Genomic DNA, 6,000 nt, shown 5'->3' with positions numbered 1-6,000 from the left:
CCAGGCCCCGACATGCTCAAGCTCTTCTCTTGACGGTAAGGGAGAGAGGAAAGGAAGGGAGAAAACACAGAATCACAGAATGTTAGGGGTTGGAAGGGACCTCGAAAGATCATCTAGTCCAATCCCCCTGCTGGAGCAGGAACACCTAGATGAGGTTACACAGGAAGGTGTCCAGGCGGGTTTTGAATGTCTCCAGAGAAGGAGACTCCACAACCACCCTGGGCAGCCTGCTCCAGTGCTCTGTCACCCTTACTGTGAAGAAGTTTCTTCTCATATTTAAGTGAAACCTCCTGTGTTCCAGTTTATACCCATTGCTCCTTGTCTTATCATTGGTTGTCACTGAGAAGAGCCTGGCTCCATCCTCATGACACCCACCCTTTACATATTTATAAACATAAATGAGGTCACCCCTCAGTCTCCTCTTCTCCAAGCTAAAGAGACCCAGCTCCCTCAGCTTTTCATCGTAAGGGAGATGCCCCACTTCCTTAATCATCTCTGGTGCCCTGCGCTGGACTCTCTCAAGCATTTCCCTGTCCTTCCTGAACTGAGAGGCAGATCCGGAGAGGCGCCCGGGATCGGGTCACCCAGCAGCTCTCCCGGTGCGGCCGGCGGTGCGGGCAGTGAGAGTGGGCGCGGCAGTGTCGCCCCAGCCCCGTCCCTGGGCAGCGGCCCTCGCCCGGCTCCAGGGAAGAGGAGGGCGCGGGCAGTCAGCCCCCGGCCCGAGACCCACGCACCCCCCCGCAGGCCATGGGGCCTCGCCGCGCCGTAGGCCGGAGCGGGGCGGGGCGGGCGGCGAGGGGCGGTGCCTCCTTGTTCTCCGGGCCGCGCTGGGGGGAGGTGGTGGCAGATCCGGGCCTGGCGGAGGCGGAAGGGGCGGGCGGACGCGGCCTGACTCTGCGGGACGCGCGATGCTGGTGAGTGCGGAGAGGCCGCGGCGTTGTGTCGCAGCGAGGCCGGGCTGGGCCCGGGCCGAGGCGGCTTGGCCGGGCCGAGGCCGCGCGGGCCTGGCGGAAAGGGGCCCGGCACTGAGTCACGCCGCGGGGAGAAGGAGAGGCCGGGCCCGGCCCGCCCGGCCTGCTGCTCGCCTTTCTTCTCCCGGGCGCGCACCTGGCTCCGGAGCGAGGGAGGCGGCGGGTGTTGTCCGGTTCGCTCGCAGATGCGGGCCGAGGAGCCGTGGGCCGAGTTGGAGGGAGGAGGCCGCTAACTGCGCACTCAAAATGTATTACCCTCGCTGGCCCAACCCGCCGGCTGCCCCACACCCGTGAAACCTGCCCGCTGGCCGGCCAGCCTGCCTGCTTCTTCCCTCTTTCCCCGTGCCGGCCCGGCCCTCGCTTCCGTCTCCCTGCCCTTCCCCCGTGACCGCGGTCCCCGTATGGCTGGGGCCGCCTCGGTGGCTGCTCCTGCTCGTCCCTCCCCACCGCGGGCTTTTAGACCCCAGGCCCGTCCTCCCGGACCCCTGCTCTGCCCCTTCGGCCCCAGGACTTAACACCCCAGCCATCCCAGGCCCTGCTCGTCCCAGGCCTCTGCTCTCTTCTCCCCATGAGCTTTTGCCCATAACCTCACTGAACACTGTTTTTTGAGTGTTCACTTGCCTTCTGTCCTCTGTGTCGCCTCCTTTCGTCCTCTTGTGTGCCAGCCCAGAGCCCTAGTGACACTCAGGTCTGTCTAGGAGCTGTTGGGTTGTACCCAGAGGAATTCCCCCACGTCCCCAGTACCATCGTGGTTGCTGGGAGATATTTCCCGCAGCTCCTCCTCCTCACCTTCTCCAGGTTTCTTTCACTGTCAAGGACTTGTGCACCAGACTTCCCTGTGTTGCCCCCTGCTGTTGTGGCCTTACCAGAGAAGGTGCCCCCTGTACCCTTTTATCTGTTTGTGCATTTATTGCCTCCATCCACTTGATTAGTCCCGCAGTGTTTTTGTCATTGCAGATAATTGCCCCATTTGTTTCTCGGTGACTTTGGCATACATCCTCTTTGAGGAAGTGGTAAGATAGGTACCATGGTTTTTACTCCAGAGATGCTGTTCCAATATTGTATATTGATGGTTAGGTGTCTGTGTTGCATTGGCGCTTTATGTCTCTGCTGCTGACTCCACTATAAAGAACTCTTCCCTCTGCTTTGTGACTTCTGTTGTTTCTCAATATTTGTCACCCAACTTATTATTTTACATCTTTTGTTGCTTTGGTTCTTAAGACTGGTTACATTTCATAATCGTATCATCACCGTGCATTTGAGGTGCAACTGAAATACTGGATGTAGTTTTCTCATGGAGATGTGGGGAACACACTTATCTTGGGAGTATTTGTATACCTGACTATAGAATCCAGCTCCAGTAGCTAGCACTGACAGTTTCTTATTTTCTCAGCCAAGTACACACAGATCCTAGTAACTCGACAATGGCACAAAGCATCTGAACTAGGCTTTTGATCTGAATTATTCATCTGGAGTAGACTTTCCAGGGACCATGTAGAGAACAGTTTCGTAGCTTAGGCACCCAAATTACGCATATGCATCCCACTCTTTGGCTGACAAAACAGTTATACTGGTTTAACGGAAATTTTTTTCTTGCACCTTAGTCCTTTTTACACTGGTTTGAACTTTTTGTATAACTTGGGCCTGTCACTTTGATGGCATGAGAACATTACATTGCTTTAAATAATGGAAATTAATCTATGCCACATTGATGCACATCCTTATTTGGATACTGATTTTGGGGGTGGCTTTTTTGAATTTAGCTTATTCTTAATGTTGGCTTCAAGTCTTACATTCTGGCTGTATTGTTATGAAAACAATACTGAGTACTTTGAGAAAGTTATCACAGATACTCAGCTTAAAAAGTTTTTTCTTACAGTTTGTGTTAAGATGTCTGAGTATTGCTTTTCATCTGTTACATTTCCCAAGTAGTGCCTAATTTATGTCATCACAATTATTTCAGTAGGGCCCAACTTAATGATGAGTCACATCCTGGGTGTCAGTGGTTGTGTGAATTGAGTACACCTGGAGTCTTTTCTGTTGGCATTGAAGTTGTGGTTGGTTGTTTAGTTAGGTTTTGTTTGATATTGTGGTGGTTGTTTCTTTATTGTGTGTTTGTTGTTGTTGTGTTTTGTTTGTTTGTTTTTTTTCTTTTTAATTCCTAGTGAATGAAACAGCTTTAAAGATGTCCCACTTTCACTTACACCACTCTCAAGATAAAAAATTTGTATCATGAATGTGAAGTGAGAGGGTTGTGCTAGCAAGAGGTTGTTACAGATGGATACCAGTGGCATGTGTATTACACCTTTCAGCCAGAATTTTCTAACTTGACAAAGGCAGAAGAATCATGTTAAAGTGTAAGGTGTCTGGATCAGTGCTGATGTTGTTTTGTCCTGGCCATGCTATTGTACTTCCTGTACTGTCCAACATGGTCTGTCTGTGTCAGGAGAAAAACAGGATAGGTGTCCCACTTGAATGGGCATGCTGGGAGGATGTGCACAGGCAGTTCCAACAGCCCGCTGGTTGGTACATCTTCCTGCTGCACAAAGCCTGGAGGAAAGAAGAGTGTGGAAACCTTAGTATTGGAAGCTTTTCATGTGTTTTAGGGATGCATGAACTTGCTTTAAACTGACTATGTATGTGCCAGCATTGTTTTTTGGTGAGAGTAAACTCATAAAAACCTTTAAATTACTGTATTTTTCTTCATGTACAAAAATGGTTGTTGCAACCAACAATTAGAAGCCTTGGTAAAACTTGTAACCTATATAGGGTGCAAACTTAAAGTACTACTTTTTTTTTTTTTTTTTCCCCACCAATATTATTTGTTACAGAGACCATTGAGTTTCCCTGACTTGTTGAAGGAGAATTTCAGTAAGGAAAAGGAAGAAAAGTTTGGAAAATTATAGAAAGCCGTTGAGCTTGTCTGTGAATGTATCTCGCTATTTTATTATGAGAGTTGTAAGTTTATCAGGGGAAGAATGACTACAGATTGATTATTGATGATTCTACAACGATGCAGTTCAGATCTGTTACCAACATGGCTAAATGTCTTGGTAATGAAAGTGTCCTGCTGTAATGCTTTCGCTTGTAGACTTTAACATAACTACAGAGATGGAATGTCGTCAGACTTAAACTCTCGTTGCATTATCCAGCATGAATAGTTATATGAGGTTTAATCAGGAAATGATTGCAGTACAGCTACTGGGAACAGCACTGTTGAGGAAATAATGCATGCCCCAGTGGGTAATTTTACCAGTTTTCTTTTTACCCACAGCACCTCTGATGCCACAGCATTGAACTGCATCATGTTGCTACCTCACTTCTTACAAATGATACAGGGCAAAATCAAATATTTTTTTTAAAAATAAACCAAGCATTTGTTATATTCCACTTTATTTAATGTAAGATTTTTCAAAACCTTGGAAAAAAGGAATGAAGACCACTGTGAAAATAGGAAAATATCAATTCCATTTTGCATTGCAGGACACTGGTATAGAGTCATGTATAAATTTTTGCCAGAGTTAGGGTCTCTGTACTTTATCCTCAAGATTGCCCTACCTTCTTTGCCAGCTGTATCCTGAACTTGTAAAAAGAAGCACAACCAGGTTGAGGGAGGTGATTCTTCCCCTCTACTCTGCTCTGATGAGAGCCCACCTCGAGTACTGTGTCCAGCTCTGAGGCCCCCAGCACAAGACAAGACATGGACCTGTTGGACAGGGTCCAGAGGAGGGTCATGAAAATGGTCAGGGGGCTGAAATGCCTTTCCTAAGAGGAAAGACTGAGAGAGTTGGGGTTGTTCAGCCTGGAGATGAGAAGGCTCCAGGAAAACCTTATTGAGACCTTTCAAATATATAAATGGGGCTTATAAGAAAGGTGGGGAGAGACTTTGTACCAGGGCCTGTGGTAACAAGGGGTAATGGTTTTAAACTGAAAGAGGGTAGATTTAGATTAGATACAAGGAAGAAATTCTTCACTAGGAGGGTAGTGAGGCACTGGAACAGGCTGCCTGGAGAAGTTGTGGATGCCCCATCCCTGGAAGTGTTCAAGGCCAGGTTGAATGGAGCTTTAAGCAGCCTGATTTAGTTAAAGATGTCCCTGCCCATGACAGGGGAGATGGGAACCAGGGGATCCCTAGAGGGCCGTTCCAACCCAAAACATTCTATGGTTCTTTGATTGTTGAATAAACAGTGTAACTAAGGTGTGATGTTCTTCCAAAAACTCATTAAAAAATGTCATCTCCCTTTCTTCCCCGTTTGATTATTCTGTTTTTTTGAGTCAGCAGGTTTCATTGCTATAGCTTGGCCTAGCTGGTGTGAAGCAATGTTTGACAATAGTACAAAGAATAAAGACTCATTTTCTCTGTGGTCTTTGTAGGTATGCACTAGATTTGGATATCAGTTCAATAGGGTTGATTTCTGTTTTTCTTTAAATTAGAAGTACCTAAAGGTGATATAAAATGATCCTTGTCTTTGGGTTTTATTGGATTTGCTCTAGTTAGTGTGTTTCTAGTATGTTTCAAACTTGGTGTTACTGTGATGGGGAATTGGAGACTTTTTACTCACACATAGGATGGTGAGATTCATGATTGAAAGTTTTTATAGTGTGGGCTGCTGGTTATGCGCTGATCTTTTGAAGACACAGATATGCTTCATATCTCCTATTTTCATGGCTACACTGGTGGTTTTGCTGCTGGGACCCAGATGTATTTGATTCATTAATATAGAAGGTAGACAAAAGTTAATTTTTAAAATTCAAAAGCAGGGAGCTCCAAGAATTTGGAATGCACTTTCAGCCATAGCTGAACTCAGAAAATAATTGTTTGTATTTTTAATTTACATCTGATGTAACTTGGCTTTTTGTTGCTCTGTGTTAAAGGTTTTAATTTATTTTATTATGGATTAGAGTTCAGAAGTAAGGCTGCTGATGTGACCTTAGTTTACTCTGTTTTGCTTTGTAATTTAAACTTAATTTCCTATGTAAATTTGGAAGCTCCTCTAATCTTGCAGTAGTGGAGACTGTCATCTGGACG

The 6,000-nt window shown here is 46.6% G+C and overlaps 1 protein-coding gene across 1 annotated transcript in view; it reads left to right on the top strand.

Annotated features, from left to right (window-relative positions):
* The first annotated feature begins 842 nt into the window (after positions 1-842).
* The window catches only part of CUL1 (cullin 1), a 53,593-nt gene continuing 48,435 nt past the window's right edge, over positions 843-6,000 (top strand). Inside the window, exon 1 of the mRNA XM_080339365.1 lies at positions 843-914. The gene's annotated coding sequence lies outside the window, so the exon portion shown is untranslated. The remainder of the gene's footprint in view (positions 915-6,000) is intronic.

Source organism: Nesoenas mayeri (assembly GCF_963082525.1).
Source record: "Nesoenas mayeri genome assembly, chromosome: 2".
Classification (NCBI taxonomy): Eukaryota; Metazoa; Chordata; class Aves; order Columbiformes; family Columbidae; genus Nesoenas; species Nesoenas mayeri.
This window is presented reverse-complemented; position numbering and strand designations above follow the sequence as displayed.